The sequence below is a fragment of the Anser cygnoides genome, chromosome 8, assembly GCF_040182565.1.
Source record: "Anser cygnoides isolate HZ-2024a breed goose chromosome 8, Taihu_goose_T2T_genome, whole genome shotgun sequence".
Taxonomy (NCBI): Eukaryota; Metazoa; Chordata; class Aves; order Anseriformes; family Anatidae; genus Anser; species Anser cygnoides.
The window spans coordinates 10,954,852-10,976,328 of NC_089880.1; the positions used below are offsets into that span (position 1 = coordinate 10,954,852).

General features: G+C 45.4%; 1 protein-coding gene across 16 annotated transcripts in view; it reads right to left on the bottom strand.

Annotated features, from left to right (window-relative positions):
- Window positions 1-863: 863 nt before the first annotated feature.
- The window catches only part of NTMT2 (N-terminal Xaa-Pro-Lys N-methyltransferase 2), a 61,767-nt gene continuing 41,153 nt past the window's right edge, over window positions 864-21,477 (bottom strand). For 4 of the 16 annotated variants that reach the window (XR_010833202.1, XR_010833201.1, XR_010833217.1 and 1 more), the window contains 2 exons: window positions 12,608-12,740; window positions 864-12,274 (listed from right to left, as the gene is read on the bottom strand). The gene's annotated coding sequence lies outside the window, so the exon portion shown is untranslated. The remainder of the gene's footprint in view (window positions 12,275-12,607; window positions 12,741-21,477) is intronic. The other 12 variants (XR_010833212.1, XR_010833204.1, XR_010833214.1 and 9 more) reach the window with 12 other exon arrangements.

The window sequence follows — 21,477 nt, forward strand, 5'->3', positions numbered from 1 at the left end:
CAGCTCAGCCATGCCCTCCAGTAAGCTGTACGCACAGATAATTTGCAGAAAATCAGAGGCAAGACACAGCCGAGTAATCTTCGTCACCAGTGAACCCCAAGGTAGTTTACAAACAACCCAGAAACTACTCTTCAAAATGGGATACTCTGAAAAGCAAACACTGCACAGTGCAAGATGTACACTGCCTGATCCTCAAAACAGAAACGTCCCAGATGACAAAGCTGGCAAAGAAAAAAAGGTCAGTTCGAGCTAGCTTTTGCTCCAAGATTTCACGAGACACAACCGTGCCAATCCTTCAATGCTAACAAGACTCATTTCAGAGCAGATTATCCAAGATCGAAGGATACTACCAGGGACTGGGCACACCGTGTAACTATGTGTTGTTTTGCAAAGGCTGACAAATCAGATGGCAGTGCTTCTCACAAACCTGCACGGCTCTATACGATGGCAGGAGGGAGAGGGTGAGATTATACAACTTGAATAAGGCAAAAGCCCACAGACTTTCTTTTTTGGGCACAGATAACTCCAGAAATTATCAGTGCCGGCTCTGCCAGCCCTGTGCCTCTGTCCAGGCCACATACCACTCTTTTGTATCCTCACTGCAGTGAAGGATTTTATCCCACTAGGGTTTATTATTCTTTTATAGACTGAAGGGCTTCAGCCTAATCTTTCAACAAACAAAAGGAATCTTTCAACATTTCAATGCTGTTGTAATTGGCTCCAAAAATAGCACCCTCAGAGCCACATTTCTTAATCTTCTCAAGTCCAAGGATTAACCTTTTTTCAGAAAAAAAAAATCCAAAGACCAACTTGTATATTTTTAACATAGTAATTCAAATAAACAAAAGACTACAATTTGAAAGTTAATCTATAGTAGCTTTTATTTTCTCCCATTTAACTTGTGTGCTTGTTTCTGTGGCCACTGGAGGGGAGGAGAGAGGGTTCACTATTGTTTCATGAGCCACCACTGGATGTTTTATGGACCACCGAAGGCCCATGGATCACAGCCTGCAAAACACTGCTATAGAGATAAAAAGGCTCGTTACAGGAGGCCCTTGCTCTCTGCTCCGCTTTATGGCTGGTGGTGCAGCAGACTGCCACATTTTGTCTTTAACTCCTTTAGGCTGCCCACTGAAGGGCACTGGTCGTCTCTCCAGGTGCTCTGTGTTGCTCGCTTCGTGCTGTCCTTGCAATACCTGTGCACTCAGATTATATCCCTGGATCCATGCCATGCTCCCGTGTACTCCAACCAGGTCAGCTCCAGGACAAAGTACCATTGCCCAAGGGATGCAGAATAATGCCGGCTTGTTCTGACTCTTAAAAAAAAGACAGTATGTAATCAACACCTGCACCCAACCATCCTTGGACAGGGTGACTTGTCTCTACTGCTCCTCAGTCACCTGAAGTGGCGCAAAACCTGCCTTGGTGCAGCCCTCTGTACAGCCCCCCCAGCTCTCTCCCAACCTTGCAAGCAGACACCTTGGCACCGCCAGCTGCCTTCGGACTCTGTTAGTGTTGGCTGGCTGGAACTGATAGTTTCCCTCTTCTTTCTCCTTGTTTCATTAACTGTCACGTTGGAGGTTTTGATATTCCCTGGAGCCAAGCCCTGCCAAAAGATTTACTCTATTGCAGTGCTCCGTTTAACATAATTGCCAGAGAAAGCTGTGCAGTTGGTAACGACCAAGGTAAGGAAACACACTAGATGCACTCAGGATATAGCATTCACATATTGTACTTTCATAAAGGTATAGCAATGGAAACATTCCCTATTTTGATTGTCCCAAAGCCACAGGAAAAAGGGAATTAAGGGAATTGATATGTCTGGGACGGATGCCAGCTCTGATTTACTCACATTTTTACCCTGATCTGAAATTCCTTGGTTAGAGATGGAAAACTTTTACGGAATACGTGAACCAAATCAGGCCGTGTAAGTGCTGGGATCCAGCTAAGAGCTATCTCGGCTGGTACACTCTGAGAAACATAAAAACAAACAAACTGACAATCGACTGGGCAACAACAGCTCTATAAGGAACTTCTCTTCCTACAGAGGGTTTGGACATTCCAGCATCACCACGGCTAATACCCGCATTTGCAGTCTGCCTTCTGACCACAAAGTGCCTAAGGTACCAGAACACCAGTGAGTTAGGATGTAGGGGTTGGCTTGGCTCCTGGAAAGAGGATGTGCTTTATCATCAAATCCCAGCATGATTTGGGATGGAGAGGCACAGAGCGGTCAAGCCAGAGTGGTGAGCCCAAAACAGGGTTGCCTTTGGAAGCAGTATAAAAAGAAAATATCCTTGCTAACATAACCTCGCCTTCTAGTTTAACCACCACGTTCCCTCAGAGAGTGCAAACATGCCTGCACATATTTTAGGCAGAGCAACCCACTTAGGAAGACTTAGATGCAGCGTAAGTCCAATTAAAGCAAAATGGAATGAAAGTCCCAAATTGTTTCAATGTGTCAGAGTGAGGAGTTTGCAAACCCACTGGTTATTGCGAAGTTGTTCTGGGAAAAACAATTTCTGTACAGATTCCATACCACTTTGCTGAACTCCATGGGAGATTTGCCATCAGCTTCAGTGGGAGAAGGACCAACGCATATAAGTAAGATTTAATCATGCATTAATTAATTGTGCTTCAGGCTAAATGTACTTGCTCTTATGCTCCAAACCTGCAATGAATTTTCTACAGAAAGGTCTCTGTCCCTGCAGTGGTGTCCACGGAGCTCGTACCAGCAAGGTGGAATTACAAGATCCCATGCCACTGTGCAGAAACACAAGAACATCTGTCTATGTGAATCTTGCTGAGATTAACATGAGTTCAATCAGGAGCAGAGTTTGATGAAAATGCCTCATTAGATATCAAGCAGAAGTGTAGATCAAAGCTTTTCTTTAGCTCACTAATAAAATAAAATAAAACGGAAATAGCCCTGCAGAGGAAGGAGCTTGCTTGTTTGTGATGGCTCTGTTTTTTGGGAAGGTGAGTACAGAAACCACAACATTATTATTGCTAAAATAACCAAAACAAAACACAAAATTAGGCAAATCCTTAATGCAAGATAACATCCATAATTCTTTCTATTGTTTAAATTCCCAAACATCAGGCAGTGTGGTTGAAGTGTTCTGCCCACACCACCGACCTCCAACCTTTGTTGAAAACAAGGTAAAATAGTGAAGGCTCTTTCTTGATTTATGAAGTAAGGTTTCTTTTGTGTGCAATCCAATATTAACAGGACCCCAAAATTCAGGTAGGGTAAGCTTGATTTACACCAGATCAGATGCATCATCTATGGTTCCTCCAAGGCTGTGCTCCGCTCTCTAGCTCAGCTCTTTAAGGCTTTCTTACACAGAGTTACTAAGGGGCAGATACTGGCATAGTTTTGTTATGGCTTAACCCCTGCAGGCAACTGACACCTTTAAACTCGCTAGAAAGCCATTTGCTCCCTATGTAATTAATGTCCTTCAGCTAGAAAGTTTGCTTTCAGTACAAAATAAGCTCTTTTTAATCACCTCTGTTAAGTCTTTCTACTTCATCTCATTTGGTTCCTATAGAAATCGTAAGTCTTCCAGAACTGCAAATTCTGTTTTCCAGCCAATGTTAGGAAAACTGATTTTTCCACTACCTTCTGAGATAATATTTGCATATAAATACTGTTCCGATCTCTGAAAATATAGCTGAAATTATTCTTATTCATTATACTGGAGACCTTCCATGTTTCCACAAGCAGCTGCTTCATTTTTTCTTCCTTTCCACGTAAGCAAAAAAAGACCTCCTCTTTGCTTCTTCGTTAATCCTCAGCTCCTTTTTACATGCAGCTCTTCAGCAGAACTCTTTGTTTTTCAAAAATCAAAGAGAAAATAATGAGATTCTGATTTGAAATCAGCACCTTCCTGGCCAAACCAGCACTCCTCACCCTTGACCCATTATGGTTGGTAAAGTTATAAAAGTTTGTAGCTAGTCTGGAGAACTAACTCTTCTCAAAGACTCTCTATTCAAAGCTGAACAATAAAAGTGTAAGGGCTCCAAAAGACATAAAGAAGGCTGTCAGGGATCTTCACCATGGTTTGGGAACCTCTGCATTAAGGAAGAGAGAAAGTGCATGGAGTTGCATGTCGTTTCTATGTGTGAAAAGCTCCAGTGAGCTGAACAAAAAGTGACGAAGTTCCTCAGCAGGGTGAACATCTCACACATTAAAAGCGGATAAAAGAGACCTACTGTGCAAGTCAGCCAGAACCAGCAAAGCTGCTTTTTGCTACATATTACACATTTCACCCCATTTCAGAAGGACACACTAACAGTATTGCTCATGCATTCACTGAACTTCCTAGGCCTGTTTCTGGCACTTTTTTCTACCTCCTTTCTCTGCTCTCCTCTCCACTTCTGGGGCTGTACCTCACTGCTGTGTACACACGTAGGATAGGACTTGGAGGTGCAAAACAAGACTGAAACATAGGAAGGGACCACACTACCCATTAGGCAGCACAACAGCAGGGCATGACTACAGATAGGTAACAGAACTATCAGCATTGTTGATGTGCAAGTCCTTATCTCTGTTTCAAAGTGTTGTGTAGAAACAACTTTCATTTGTACTTGGGAAGGGCACTCAGAAAGGGAGGTGCAGTTAGAGCAAGCTGTTTAGATGGGGCAGAAGGGGAAAAGAGGAATCTTCTTACTCTCCCCTATACGGATCACTTCTGAAAATCCCACTTGTTTTGAACACCATCCCAGGCAAGAATCAGACAGAACAGAGCACTAGATGAGAGCCACATGGTGAGATCAACTGGTAAAAACTTTTTTGTGTTTTTGCATCTCTGCTGCAGAGCACCCAAATACCAGAGATTCATGAGCATTTGCAAAGGATTTACGTTTTCAGCATATCATTCCTGAGATTAGCATAGAAACTTAACAACAACATAAACTTCAGCTGTCCCCTTGTTACCTCCTTGCACAACTTGTTTTCTTCAGGATCTTCTCAGTTGTTGACAAAGAGGCTCTCCTCATTTAGAAGAGCAGAAAACCATTGTTACTGTTCTCATCAGGCTGTGAGATACAAAGAATTCCTGAGATCATCCTCTCTATCCCTATATTGCAGCTATAGCACTAGCCAGGAGCCTGTGTCTTTTCATCTGCCTACGTAGCTATTTTTTTGAAATTTTCAGGCCTTGTGCAGCTGGAAGATGGCTAAAACAGTGCAAAGAAGGGCCATGGGGCTCTGGGTTTTGCAGCCTCAGCACCCATGGAAAGAAGACCTGATACAGATGCTGGCAATCCTGGGTGAACCTTCTTTCAGAGGAAATGGAGACGCGCTGGGAACCTCCCAAGAGAGCAAAAGAATGCTTCCAGACAGTCAGGTGGAGCAGCCTGCTGGCTCCATCAACCTGAGGGACTTGGCAGCCTCCGCTGCTCCAGCTGGCCAGGATCCTGGAGTCTGCAAAGCTGAAGGCAGAATTACTGAATTATTGGGAGAAAACAGATCACTGCATGCGCTTATAAGCAGTGATACCTACATACATATATACATATACACACATACATTTATACACATCATGGAGTCAGCAGCACCTAGTAGACTTGCAGGATATATGGACTTCTAGCAGGACTTAGACCCCTCTGTCTTATTCTGTAATGACTAAGCTAGTCTCTGTGTTGGGCATGTTAACTCCACAGAAGAGTTCTGACATCTTCCTGGAAAAGATTTAAAGATGTATTTTTATTGGGTTTTGTAGAAGAAACACTGACTAAATGCTCCTATCTGAAGCTTGCCCAGCAGCCTCGCATTCCCTGGGTTCCTCTAAGTCTGAATCCTCAAAGTCTTTCTGTAGCAGAGGCCAAATCCCACTTCCAGCCCCAGTCTGGGCGCCAGGCTTGCTTGCTAGGCTCTAGACTTCTTCAGCCCAGAGCAGAGTTCCTGCTTACGTCAGTAGTAGTTGGCCAAGAGAAAAAGAGAACAATACAGCCTTTATAGATTAACAATATTTCAATTTACTGTAATTTATGCGGTATATAACATGGTTCAGAGGAAGAATCTGTCCTCTGGGATCCTTGCTTTTTCTATCTTTTCTTTCTCTTCCATCTCTACCTTTCCCTTCCCTCATCTCCTTCCTTCCATTTCTATCTTTTTACCTCATTTTATCTCTCCTTTCTGCATCTCATCCCTTCCAACAGTTCCCACTGTTGCTCTGATGGCTCCACTCCCATACCTACTGCTACCTTATCTGCTAAAATCCCCACCAACAGAACATCTAGAGGAAACGTATTCCAGAGTCCTGGAAGGTGATGCATGGAACAAGGAGAGCAGGACTTGAATGGCAGGAGGACTGGGATATGCAAGAGAAGTTACAGGCTGCAATGGCCTGGTGTACATGCATTGTTACAGGCAAGGGAGAGAGATCACTCCCAGCAGTAGCTGAAAGAATTCTCTGCAGCATTTCTGCCCAGAAAAAAATATATTTCAAAGTCAGAAGGAGAAAAATAAATAGAAAAATGTTTCATCTTTGGAGTGTTGGATATTTGATCTTATCTGGAAAGAACGTGCGTGTACATGGGTGCATACATCACTGTTGTTATTTTATGAAAGAGTGTTGTTATGAAACTTCCCTTCCCATTTTGCATAAATATCATTTTTCAGACATGTGGTCACTGGTTTAGGGAATATTTACTGCTACATGCCTCAGTTTTTGCAGACCCAACTTTTCTTGGTTTCATTCTCAGGACTATTCAGTATAACCAGAGCCTTTGCCACAGATGTCCCAGACACTGCTCTTAAAGAAATAATCCTGACCAAAATTGGTGCTTTGGCCTGTGTGAACTGCTAAACATCATCACAAAGCAGCAATTAGGCTGTAAGTTCCTTACAATCTTTGCCTCTTCAAACCTTATTAGTTAAGTCACATGGACGAGTGTAGCTATGGACACAAAAGCAGCACTGACAGGTTCTCACGTTTGTTCAAACTCATATCTGGTTCTCTTCCAAAAGCCAACCACCCAGCTGACATCTGATGTGCTGCCTGCCTTACCTGGATGCAAGCTCAAGGAAGGGGAAATCCCTTCTCCACCACAAGTACAGCCATTACCAACACTGAGAAGCTGCTTCTCCCACACCAGTACCTAGAAGCTACTGTGCAACCTAACAAAAATCCCTTGAGCTCATCACTCCTGGTCTAGCCAGCCCATATTTCCCTTCACCCTTTCCCAGCCACCCAGGACAAGAGTTATCCACCCGTCATTACACATAAGGACATGCTTCCAGGTCCCAGAGACAAGTACAAATGCACACTGACTTCCTAGTATTCAAGGTATTCTGCAGTTCATGGAAAATCCTCCATCAACCTTTAGGAGAGTTAGATGAGGTAATAATAGGCAAGATGAAACAGGGGGCTGGAATTGTCACGGCCCCAAGAGCACCAAAAAGCTGTGCAGCTTTTTCCCCCTCTTTGGCGTCTAGCTCTCAGTTGTAGAGACCAGCTCTGATACAGTACAACTGAGAGCTGGAATCAGACTGCTGTGAAAACGGTGTGAAAAAGATATGAGAAGCCTCTGCAGGGCACTTTCCCCACTGCACTTGGGAGCTGCCTTGAAACTCAGGCCCTTGCCTTTGGTCTTTACCTCAGCAATCACAGCCAGGAGCTGGTACCCAAGCCCTCCTTTCTGCTGTGCGCTTACCAAACACTAGAATAGACAATTTAAGCAGCCACACTGGTCCCCCTCACAAGTGGGTGATGATCCTGTCCTTCAAGACATCTTCTCAGACTGAAATTGACCCCAGGCAGATCTGTTCATGACACAAGCCACCTTATGTCTTCTCCAGGACACGAGCAGGCTGAAGCTCAGACCTCTGCCTTTAAACAAGCAAACAAACAAGGAATAAACCATCTTAAAATAAATTCATAGGGAACTATGACCCTCATTCTTCCTAAAATCACTGGGCTCTTTGTGCTAACATTATATTTTGACATTACCTTTCCTTATTTTAAAGTCTTCTGGTCAGCATAAAATGATACAAGAGCACAGAAAGCCATTCCGTTTTCAGGACAATGAGGATCAGAGATAGTGAAAGCTCTTCTGGATCATCTGTTTCAGAGCAGGTCTCTATCCCCCACTTTTCACTTGCTGGAAAGTTACCCGGCCATATGTTTGCAATTAAAGTCTCAGTTCCTCACAGGCTCATGGCAAATAGTTTGCTTCACCTGGGTCACATCTCTAAAGGGAATTCCCCCAGACAGGATTTGCAGGACATATTCGGTGGCAGCTCTGACATCGGTATTAGCCATAATGGAATCCATGTCAATTATGAGTTCATCCATTCGTTTTTCTATCCAGGCCTCCCACTCAAATTTCAGAGATCCCCTTCTAAAATGCAATTTGACCCATTTTGGAAGGGAGAGAGTTCCTTAGTCACTCCATTTGAGACCAATTAGGCTGTTTGATTTGGGATCCTTTATCCCATAGCGCTCTCAGCCTGTCTGTTCCAATAAATGTTGCAGAAAATCCTAGTGTCTGCAATCCCTGCAAGCTTCATGGACCCTATTTCATATCCAGTAACTGCACTCCCTTTACTCCTCTTTCACCATCCTGAGTCAATCACAGACTTTGGGGTTACTCTGTGTGTGCCAGCTCCATCTCCCTGAACTGCCCTTCAACTTCTTGCCCGGGAAAGCTAGCAGGATGAGGAGGCATGACTGACTTGTCATGCTTTTTCCTGGCTTAAGAGCTTGAAGTGAACTCTTTTGTGGCTAACACGCCCCACAATGCATATGCGTTCTCAGAATTCACTTTTAATTGACCCCACTGATTTGCTTGAAATATCAATTAAATCATAATGATGTTCTCCACCTGAATGATGGAGAGAAACTTTTTGCTCAGGCAGATAATGACAGGACAATGGGGAATAGTCTTAAAATAAAAGAGGGGAGATTTAGATTAGATTTTAGGAGGAAATTCTTCACTCAGAAGGTGGTGAGGCACTGGAACAGGTTGCCCAGAGAAGCTGTGGATGCCCCATCCCTGGAGATGTTCAAGACCAGGTTGGATGGGGCTTTGGGCAACCTAGTCTGGTGGGTGGCACCCCTGCCCATGGCAGGAGGTTGGAACTAGATGGCCTTTAAGGTCCCTTCCAGCCCAAGTCATTCTATGATTCTTCTCCAACCATCTGATGGATAATCCAATCATCCCATGACTAATTCTCCCCAGTGGGGAGATTTTCAAAGCAAGGAGCAATCACAGATTTGCAGTGAGTATCAGAGTTCAAGGCCTTTGTTTTACGTTTCATTCACAGATGTTTCCAGCACCCCAGAGCCCTGTCGAACAAATCAATGGGTGTGGACTCAAGGCTGATAATGGAAACAAGGTCACAGGTTGTGACAGGACACCTACCTGCTTTAATTCCGCGGTCTTCAGAAGTTCCCCACATGTTCCAAACCAGAATAACTTGCAGTTTGTGAATTCAGAGTACTCCCACAGTACAGAAATAATCTAAACTTACTACAATACAAACCTTTGATTGAAGGACGAGCACATATTTAACTGTCATCACAAAGAAGACGGCTTTCCTCATTAGGGGCTCAGATGAATTGTTACGGTAAGACCAAACCTTGTTAGAGGAGAAGGGCTGGAATCAGTGCTTCCCCTTCTGAGCCTCCGTGAGTGACCCTGAACTTTGGGTGAGGGAGGTTGGTTTCAGAATTCAAACCTGAACCTGACTCTGAAGTTGGCAGCTTGCCCCCTCTTTCAGGCAGCAGACCTAAACCAGCTGAAGATCTGCAAGGCCTTGTGCTGCAGGGAGCTCAAAATCCAGATCTGGATTTTGCAGCCTGGGATCATCTCCGAGTCTCCCGGCTTGAGAACCGCAGTTCCATTTGCTTTACGTCACTCGCCTGTTTGCTTTGGAGAAAAAAATATATTAAAAAAAATATAAATCAGTAACAATCCGAAAGACAGCAATGCTGTCCCAGCAGCTTTCCTCCTCACAGAGCAAGGAAGAAGTCAATTAAGCCCAGCAGTACCCACATCCGTAGCCCTTTGGGCCTCACAGCATCTTTTCCCTCTTTTCTCTGTCTTTGTTTTGTTGGTTTTTGTTTGTTTGTTTCAATTTTTATCACTTTAGCTTGTGCAGCCTGAGAGGCAGGGGACCTTGGTGGTGTCCTTGGAGTGTTCACTCGGTTGGAGCACACCCAAGAGGTGGTTTTGAAGGCCCCTGAAAGCCTCCGAGACCCCATGCTGTGTGCATGTTTTGCAGAAGGGGGGTGGCTGCAGCTGGCTCTGCACGATTTGCCCTTGGGGACAGGTTTGCCTGCCAGCCAGAATGGTGCTGGGAGTAAGGCACTGCCATCTTCATCCTCCTCCTCTGTCAGCCCTGCTCTGCTTTTTGGCCATGGAGAAAGTAGTTGTGCTGCTAGCCAGGCTCTGCCCCTCTTCCGGATATCTCCAGGCTCCCAGTGGTGCACAGAAGCCGTGTTCTTTAAGTTTCCTGAGCCTGCAGCGCTGCCGCCTTTGGTGGCCTTCCCTGCACATCCTGAACCCAGGCACTCTGCCACCACCCCATGGAAACCAGACCTCCAGGCCTCTCTGCCCTGTGCGCCTTCGTAATCAAAGCACACATCTCCACTCTGCAGCCTTACAGGAGCTCTAAGTTAGGGCTCATCTCTTCAGGGACACCTGACGGTCAGAGCCCGTGGCACGAGGGCTCTGCAAAGTTTTTTAGCATTGTTACTTTTTACAGTAAGTTCTCAGTAGGTTGCATAAACCTTATAGATAGATCCAAACAAAGCAATGCAGTGTTCAATGCATCCAAATCCTCCTTTCCATCACTATTCCTGCACAGCCTGTTGAGCTTGGGTCAAGTCCCATGGATAATCCAGGGTCCTCCTCCTGTGCAGGACTTCTCCATACCTATGAATCTACCCTGCAAGCTCCTTCATTCTGCTTTTTCTCCATTTTTAACCTTGGTGGTTCTTCATTGAACCCCTGTTTCCTTGCTAAGGTCTTTTCCCTGTGTTTCTCTTCATTGTTGACCTTCTTCTTTCTCTTCAGCTCATGAACTTTTCCACGATTTTGAATTCCTTTGCTGTTCCAATGTGGGTAAAAACATTTTATATTGGAGATAAGGTAATTCATTGAAAATATAGTCAGTCATACTACATTGATACATGAACACCCATGTATTTCATTTGGACACTTATTTCCTGAAACATTCAAAAAATATAACCAAATACATTTCATATTGGAAAATATGAAATTTCAGAACACTCAAAAACTGTAGGAACAGAGCTTTCTGGCATTATAAAAATGTTTCATTTTGTGAAAGACTGGGTTTTCTTTTCTTTTCTCCAAAAAATATTCAAAACAGGTACTTTTTAATGTTTGCATGAAAAATACGTCTTGTTTAAAAATTTTCCAATGAAAAATGTCCACTAGGTCCCAGAGCCAGGTTCATTCCATGGTCACAATCCCTACTGACAGTGGTGAGATTAGTTACGCTTGGTAAGAGATACAATGAAGAACTAACAAACATCCTTGCTGTTCTGTGCTTGTCCTAGCTTCTCTCTGCTGCAGGCACCCCCATGTGCTCTGATCTCTTGGTAGGAGGGAACACAGCATTTGTTATTGGTTTAGCACCAACCATGGAGCTCCATTTCTTACACAGCCTCCCAGGACAATCCTGAGTTCTTATGTGCAAATGAAATATGGCTCTGTTCGTGCATGCTGACGGGCCCTCTCCATGGGCAGCTTGCAAGGAAACTCACCCGTGGCATTCTGGCACCATCCTGAGCCCATTACCTCTGCTCCTGCTGCTTCTGCTTCCTTTGGCATTTTCAGCGATATCGTGGAATGAGGAGTGAGCCCCAAAGAGATGCATACCTATAAACATGGTACTTGTCCCGCTGCTGCTAATAACTACTGACACTTGGTTTTCCACACCTCCGTATAGGTGAATTAAGCTTTGTTGTGCAGAGCTCAAAACCAATCACCAGGCTGAATGGAAACCAGATTCTGATGATATTTGGATCCAAGGCAGGAGCTGCGCTTTTGATATTGCAGCTTAAACCTGACTGCACAAACAATCTTGGCTCTCCTCCCGTTGTAGTTTTCTATGCTGCCAAGCCTCAGTATTAAAAAGTCAGGAGGCAGGCATGAAAAGGAAGAGAAGAAAGGAAAAGAGAGAAAAGAACAAGAAATGTGACACACTTTCACTCGTGTTCTAGGTTTCTTTAGGCTTTCGGATACAGTTGTCTTGTGCTAGAAATGTTTCCATAATCAGAAGGACTAGGAATATAACCTTGAAGAACAGAAAACATGAGAGGTTTGAAAAATTACACGCCACCAATGACTACTGCCTCATCATAAGCCCCAAACCTGACAGTGAATCTACAGTTAGCAACATCAAGACCTGTAACACTTCCCCATCTCATCAGTGAAAAATGTTTCCTGTTCGCAAAGCAAACTTTTATCCCTGAGGTAAGAAGCACATTGTAATGCAAAGGTTGTGAAGTATTTGTCATCAACCTCCCTTTTAAATAGAAATCAGCACGTTGCAGCAAAGGCCATGACCACGTTGCTGAAAACCAAAGTGATTAATGACACTAGTACGTAATAATTAAAAAATACTCACTGAAGTGGATCGTGAGCCATTCTTGACTTGGGTAGAGTATTGGCCAGTTGGATTGGAAATCTCTGGGACATTCTTTAGGGACGTGGCAAAGCACAGGGGGGTCCTGGCCTTTGAACGAGACTCTATGACTGTCCTGTAATAACGAAACATCACAGAAATAATCACATCTCAGCAAGAGCTCCAGTTTTCTGGCCAGAAACGTTAAAAATCCTCAGCGCTGAGGGTCAAATTTCCACAGTCACCTTGCATCAGCTTGACTCTGCTCCCACTGCAAAATCAGTCACTGGCGGTAGGAAGAACAGCCTGTGCTTCTGAAAATCCCTCTCAGACTGCTATAAAATGTTTCTTCAATTCCTACATCAGCCTAAACATTTATTCTTCAGAAGTGGCTTTGTTCTCCATTCAAATTTTGCTTCCCAGCAATCTGAGACAGAGGAGCAAAGTAGCTTTTGCCCATCCAGCCAAAAGCTTGGTTCAGAGCAGATCCCTTACTCCACCACGAGGCCCAAGCAATGCCAGCTAACACCGTGCCCAAGCCTCTGTCTCACCAAGGCTGCTGGGGCAAGTCACTGGGAGTCCACTGCTTTATTTGGGGCTGGGATTTCATTCGTATTTAGGCTACCACTGAGTTCAAAGGTCACTCCTCTCAATGTCAGGACTATAGCCCTCCTAAAGAAGGCATTAGCTACACTAAGAAAACGCAGAAATCCCAGCCTTTGCGAAACTAGTGCAGGAATTTTCCCTTAGTAACAAACCCCTTAGCATCTTTTGTTTTGGAAAACATGAAAATGTTTCCATATAAATTTTTCCAAAATGCAGCCCTCAGGATTCTCACGTTGCCCCGACGCTGAGAAATCCCTCTGCTCACCCCAGAAAAAGAAAAAAAGGACGGCCCGTGGAGCGTCTGAAAGATGGCAGCATCCTCAAGCATCCCTAGCCTTGGGGTAGAAATCTAATCCTCGTTATCCCTGTTTTGATCCCAGGTTCCCAGGGCTTCATGCCAGGTTGTTCGGGGTCTGGCATCTCTGGGGGGGTTTGTAGGGATTCTGCAGCAATGCTCAGGGTGTCTGTGGGCTTCCCGTCCCACAGCAGGACTGAAGGCAGCACAGGGGCCCCAAGCCCTGCACAACAAGGCAGCCGGCTGGCAGGGGAGCAGGCTGCGCTCCTGCAGGCTCGTGTCTGGGGCTGGGCAGCAGCTCACCAAAACAGAACCACTTTGAGAAGGATTTCAGCAATGACGAAGGACGATTTCCTGACGATGAGGAAAGCTTTCCATTAGAAATGTCCCAGACAGTCCCGACCCGGAGGCAGCAAGGCGCTCCAGCGAGGTAGAAATGTCCCCAGTGCAGCCCAGCAGTGACGTGGTGAAAGCACAAGGCTCAGGAACTCGCCCCGAGCCTCTCCGCAGCGTGGGCAGGCTGGGACCCTTTCCAGGCAGCTTACCACCCACCCTGGCACTAGCTGTTGAGTTATCCCGGGCTCCCTCCATACCTCTCTGCAGAGATGCTCGCTCCCTCCTTACAGAGGGGCTGAGAAACCCTCCGGAGATGCCAGTCCCTGCGTTGACTTGGCCAGAAGGAGATGGCAAGCATCTCCCAACACCAAGTGTCTTAACCAGGGGCTGTGCATGGGTGGCAGGCTCGTGCCACGCCAAGCTTTGCTGGGCTTTGCAGACTGCAGGGTGCCCGGCCCATCCAGCCCCCGTTGTAACAGCTTTTTCCCCCTCGGGCTCTTTCACACCTCCCCGTTTGCCTGCACCTCAGCGTGTGCTCGCACATAAACAGCACGGAGGCGGTGGGTCCCCCACTTACCACCAGGGCCAGGCTCACAGCTTGAGCTCACAGATGGCCTCCACGTTCTCCCTCCTAACAACAAGGAGAGCACATGGGCAGCAGCCACCACACAGGGAAAGGAGCTTGCTTCCCAAAACCCATAACTGTCCAATAACAAAAAAAAAAAAAAAAAGACAGGCCAGGAACCCCTCCAGGCATCTCGGGTGGCTTTTTAATGCAACATGCGGGCAGAATCTCTGTTCCAGGTTTTGCTTTGAGCTGATTTCTTAAGCACATACACATCCAAGCCTGGGCCTCCAGCCCCCTGGCTTGTGCAAGAGCTCTTTTGTATGTAAAGTCCTGATGTCCATGTCACAGATCTCGTCTGCACCACGCAGCGGGCTCTGCACAACACCGAGCAGAAAGAAATGGCACAAAATCTCTTGATAGATCATCTGTGGAAGGCCTGAACTCCAGCCAAGACAGATAAAAATAAAATAAATTAAAATAGTTGTGTGTGTGTGTGTGTGTGTGTTTTATGAAGGGAACATTTATATTTTTAAACTAGGAGTAATTGTATTCTGTATCTGAAATGGCATCTGAAAGTGATTTAGTGGAACAATGTGGTTTCTGATTGGTGCTTGAACTAGTTCCAGAACATTTTTTATAATAAGCATCATAAAGATCCCAATTATCTGATCCTTTTCCCTAACATGGTCAGAGAGGATGTTTCCAAAGAAAGGGCTTTTGGGTTGTTTTTTATTATTATTATTTTTTTCGTTTGTGGCACTGATCCTGCAAACATTTACATACATGCTTAATCTTGTGAGTAGCCCCAGAGAAGTGAACCAAGGCAGCCCTCAGCAGCAAAGCTAATCGGAGAGTAAACTACTAATGTTCACATTTGCTAATCAGGACAATCCATAGACTTTCAGGGAAAGGTCTGCTTGTTATTCTGAGAGCTGTTCAGGATGCATTTACGATTCAATAAAGGAGGCCCCAGCATTACCAAAATAATTACTTACTCAAACAAGCCTGTAAAACTCAAGGACTGCCCCAAATAAAATGAGGCTTCCCCCCCTCCAGTTTAATAACATAAATCTAGTGAAATGCATCTTGCTGCCATAAAATCAGTTCTACATGCCTTAGAAGCCCTTGATTTACTAAGTGGGCAGGGAGGTCAGATCCTGCTAGGGACTCAGAGGGCTGAACACACGGAGAATGGTTTCAAACCTGAAAGTTTTGTCCACCCACGGAAACAGAAAGCAGCTCATATCTTACCCTGTAACTTCGCTCTCCAAAGAGAGACGCATAAAAGCAACAGGCAATGCTACAAATTAAAATGGAGCCATTTGGGTGATTACTCAGTGAAGAGAATAAATAGCAACCCTAAAACCCACTGCCTGTCCCAGGGGGGATTGGCCCTGCAGAACTGGCTTTAGAAGCAGCACCCGCCTTGCGCTGGGAGCCTGCAGGGGAGCTGGCTGCCGCATCCTGCCCCTTGCCTTTCCCAGGCAGCCCTCACCGGGCTGCAGGCACGGCTCCAACACGTGGGGCACGGCACATCTCCTGCCACCGGCACTGCAGAGCGAGGCCAGGCATGGCTCGGGGTGGCAGGAATTACCCAGGCTGCTAGGATTAGCATCAGGGCCTGCTACGGGACAGATGATTTCTGTCTCTGCCTTCTTAGAAACATCTCTTCCACTTCTCACCCCCTTTCCTTCCCGAACTAACTGGCTTTGGCTGGGTCCTTCCTGCCACATGCCACAACACAGGAACCACAGGTCATCCTGGACACCAGGTCTGTTCTCCTTTCAAGCATCACTTCAGTTTCCCTCTGTTTTGACCAACAGAGGCTTTAATGTGCTGCAGAGGATAGTGACTGGGCACCTGCAGAGGTTCTTGTGTTAAAAAAGGCTGTGTGTGAGATCCCCCTCGGGGTCCTCTTTTCATAGAACCTTTTCCCACTTTCTTCTCGTCTGGGAGAAAGAAACTGTCGTCTGTACAGCAAAGAGGAAATGTCCGAGAGGAGGGCAAGGGAAACTGCCCAGCAGTTGTCCTTGTTCAGACTAGCTACAGCTCTGGGAAGGTGTGAGGGATTAAGCAGCCTGCTTAGCCTCCCGCAGCGGGACAGCCAGAGCTCCAGCAGTGGGTTTGCATTTGTAGTCAAGAGGAATAGGGAAACAGCTTTACAAAATGCCAACTGTCTGTTTGTGGGTAATGAGCTGATCGAGACCATAAACCATTCCTCGCAACACTGTGCCACGCTCTCTGCAAACCCACACTGAAGCCTACTGTGGTAATGCAGTGCTTCGCCCCTATCCCAAACCAAACTTCCCTATAAGGTGTTGTCAGGCTGATCCTGGGAGGTTCTCGGCCCATGTAGCCCCCAGCACTATGCAGGAGCAATTAGCCTGAGTGTTTGGGTGGACCTGGAATTGTCACCTAACTACAGCAGCCACCTCACTATCAGGCTGCTCCTGGTCACTTGGATCATATTCTGATGATGTGTGAACACAGAGGTGGCCAAAAATAAATAATATAAGACACCGCACTCCCCTGAGTGTTGAGGTTCTCATGCCAAGAAATATTCTCTCTTCTTGCTGCCTCTTTTTGTGGTGGTTTCCTGAGACTGAAAACGTTCCTCCACTGCAGAAGATGCGAAAAAATTCCTGCTGACCTCAGCATTGAGTTTCATCTTTTTGAAGCTTTGTTGCGCCTCTAAGATAATTTATGAGGTGTCAGGATTTTCCGACCACAAATGTCTTGGACGAAAACCGTTTTTACACTACAGATGCCATGAAAGAGAAGCAATTTCAGTCTGTTTTTTCTACAGCACTGTCTGTGTCCACAATGAAGCACGGGTTCAGAGCTCCCGGAGATTATTTGTGTAAGAGTTGTCCAGGCCAGCGCTCCGCTGAGACTCAGGCTGGGTCTGATTCCCCACCTTTGCCTCATTGCCCTGATCTTCTCTGTTGGGAGGGGAACTCCCATTTCCTGGTGCTGTGCCACGAAAACACGAGCTTGCCAAGTTATTCTCTGTATGTGTGTATGTGCGCGTGTGTGTTCAACAAGCCAGAAGTACCAGAAGTAAAAAGATCCATTAACAAACCACATTTTGCAACATCCATAAGGATCCCCAGATTTCTCGTCTGTGGATTTCTCTTCCCCGTGCTTTAGATTTTCGAGGGGAAAAAGAAACCAGCAAAAAAACCCCAAGAACCCAGCTTAGCCGTTTCTAATCCAGTATGCACCTCAGTCTCCATGAAAGTGTTCTTGGGACGAGAGCAGTATTTCCCTTGGCTGGGATGCCCAGCCTCCTGGCTCCTCCGGAGCTGCAGAGCTGTAGACATTCCGCTGAGTAGTTTGCAACCCTGCCTGCCAGGAAAACCCAATGTCTCCATGGAGAAATCTCAGCGGAGGAGTTTGATACTCAATCAGGGATGGAAAAGAAGGGAGTTTATGCCTCCTTGAGACCAATCCCTTCCCTAAAAATAATTTAAAAAGCAAGAGGAAAAAAAGAAAAAGCAAAGCGGCTGTATTCTTACAAGCATGGGCCCAGACAGCCCGGCAGTTTTGGTGGATGGTGTTTTGCCTTGTGTCAGGACTGGCCCAAGTCACAGAGGCTCAGTCCAAGTGACTGTTTAGGTCAGCAGGAGCCTGTTTAGGTCAGCGGGAGTCTATCAACTTTGGATCAGACCTAATGTTTGGATCCAGAGCTGAACTTCCAAAAGTCTGGGCACGCTTGTATCTTCTGGTAAGGGGGGGCTTGGTTTGGCCCAGCTTTGAGATAGGAACCAGCTGCAAATGCAGGCCTCCAAACATGTTCTAGGAAAGAGGTTATAAAAGAGCCCCTTCTTGCTCAACACATTTATCCCCCGTGGGCCAGATTCCGACATCTTCATTAACACGGAGTAGAACCTTGCTCCAAGAGCAGTCACATTGATTTGAATGGGGCTATTCAGAGAGTCAGCAAGTACCTAATGTCAGCAAGGGTAGCACCATCTAAGGTCACATCTGTTTGCTTCATTGACACAAATTATTTTCTCTCCTTCCTGCTATTAGCACATACAGCTACAGAAAAAGCACATTGGGTTCCCTTCTTCCTGGCACCTCTTCAGCAAAATGCTGGTTGCAGACTCTTCCTTACTGGTAAAGAGGTAAGAAGCAAAAAGAGCAGGAGCTCAATTTGTAGCTCCGACAGCTAAAAAAATCCTTCTGTGATAAAAGGAAGCAAGGAAGCTGTGGTAAGGTCAGAGTTCCTTCCTGAGCATTGCTGTGATCTCTTTTTGTCTGCTTTCCCTCCCAGACTGAAAAATAGTGCCCACATGTGAAAGCACTACTGCCTACCTTGACCTTTTTGTAGCCATGTCTTCCTAGAGGTCATCCTCCTTTGAGCCATCATCACACTTAGTCACTGAAATACTGAATCTTCGCTGTTCTGGACCACATTGACAGAATCAGGTAAGGAACCACTCCTGTGGCTGCTGATAGGGGCAACAGGACTTCTGACACAGTGCCTGTGATGGGCAGGATGTGTCATACCCACAAATTTCCTATCTTGCACACTGACTTGTGAGAGATCTCCAAAAACTAGCTTCGAGCCTTGACTATTAGCTGAAAGAACCTGAATTTAGACAATCAGGAGTGCCTGATTCACATTACTTGGAAGTTGTGCTCTTAATTCACATTCACACAACCCCCAACACCTGCATGTCTAATTTTCTTCCTTCCAGGACATTGACCAGCTCTCGGCCCTACCTGTCACAGGAAAGACTAATTGCAAAACAGCAAAGCAAAACAAAATGCATTCCCTTTAGATTCTCACAACACTTTCTCCGTGACTGCATCAGAATAAGCTCCCTGTCACATAACTAAGGTTTGTCAGAGGTAGATTTTCTTTTCCTTCTCCTTTATCCAGGAAGATAAGGGTATTTGCACTGTGAGGTTTAGATTAATCATCGAAACTATTTGCCAAACACTTCCCAATAAAAAAAGGATGCTTAACCAGAATGTCTGTAAGGACAGGCCAGTGCTAGTCTCTTTCCAGTTTTGAAGAATGCTGAATGTGTAGCTCCCCCAGGATAGGTGATTGCAGAATAAATGCACATGATTTTGCTAGTGCCAACAGTGATCTGGGACTTGACAGTTGCGTGCAGTGCTGCGGTAAGCCATTTTCTCCTTACTGAAAAGGAGGGAAAAGTCTCCCCGCTTATGACATTGTTGGCTTTCCCCACCACTTCCAGCAGTTAGCATGACTTTTAACTCATTTTGCATAAAACCCCTTCTTTTCTCCCATTCTTACTTGGACTCAGTTCTATATGGTATTGTTAGATATTACTAACAGGTATCCAAGAGTCTGCTGCTTTTCCAGCAAGCCCTTCAGGATTTTATGTGGGTAGCAAATTCTCTGTTTCCCTGGTCTCTCACAGAAGTGTAATGAGAATAAGTGAAAGGCTGTTGTTTGTCAAGAAGGACCTTCTGGGCGAGGTTAGGAAGAGGATAACCTCTGCTCTTCTCGCTTACTCTAAATGGTCAGATGAGCAGAAAACAGTTGCCAGCCATGGAAGCACAGGGTCTGAAAGGGAACAGCTGAGTTCTGGAGAACTGCTGGCAGTAAAAATGGATTTATAGGTCATTTATATGGTGGGAGGGAACATAGTGGCAAGACATGGACGTTGGTGCAAGTGTTTGTATACATTTCATGTGCAGAAATGATTTTTATAGGAGCAAAATATCCTCGGGAGATGGTTCCTGCTTGAGACTTGAGATCTGTCCCCTCTTAAGAGGGATGCAGAGGGACGGGATTCTGCTGTTAAGACCTGGCCTGATGCTCCCACAGCCCAAAGGCTCCGCAACTCAAGTTCCACATGGGGCTGGAGACTAATATATGTAAACACAGACAGTGCTGAAGCACTTTTTTGGACATGGAGAGCAGGTTAAGCTGTTTTGTAAGATACAGCTAATGAAAGACCATTGTTGCCCTGAGGAAAGAGGAGGGGAATTGCATTATTTATGCATTACAAACGCAGGCGTTAAGGCATAAACAAAGCAACTTGCACAAAAACAGACAAAGGAGGTTGCAGCAGTCAGCAGTTTCAACCCAGGTTTCCTCTGTCCCAAACTAGCACTTTAATCATCTTCCTTCTCTGTAAGGGAGAAACGAGTATCAGGGAACGGAGTGAGCCTCCACATTTTTCTAGCCCAAGACAGAACTGTGTCCATTGTTGGGACTAGCCCCCTAGGAGGAATTATTTCTATTCAATTTGTGTGTGTCACAGCCAGATAATGCACTGGGTGGTATTTCCCTCTCTTCCCCCAATCTTTCTCTTTTATGACCACATGACTTCACCCCCTCGTGTGAGTGACAGTACCCATTAGACTAGACTCTGATGCAAAACAGCTGTGTGGAGAGAAGGGGAGGAAGGGAGTGGGGAACAGCAATTTAGAAAACAATTAAGAACATCAATTCCAATTCATTTGCTTGGCCAGGATAAGTAATTTCTAAGAGGTAACTTGATCTGCAGCGGACCGAGATTAAAGGCGAACTCCATTATCTCTAGTTTACAGTCTGGAGGAATTTGTTTTAACTGGTTACCAAGGAGGCTTCATAAAAAAAAAGAAAAAAAGAAAGAAAAAAAAAAAGAAAAAAGAACCTTTGCCTAAAAATGTCCAAAAAACCATCCTGATTTCTTCTTTTAAAGAGCACGCATGAATTTATTAACTCTCTGAGAATGTGGTTCCATTGTGTTGCAGGAGGAATAGCTCAGTTCTTGAAAACAGAATCACTGCCTACAAGAGCTTAGAGATGTATTTTCCCAAAGTTAATTATGCCCGTTTTAAACTAGTGTTAAGATTTTGGTGTAAAGATGGACTAGAAACATGAGACACTGGGTTCAGAAGCAAACTCAGCATTCTCTGGAGGAGGCAGTGGCGTCTGGAGGAAAATACAATGCATTGAGCACCAGGCAGTCCTCAGTCGTCTTCTGGCTCGGACACTGCCTAGCTGTCTGGCTGTGAAAAGCGATTCTCCTCTCGGCTTTAACGCTGCTGAGTGAAACAATGGTAATGTACTTGGACACCTCTCAGAGGTGCTGT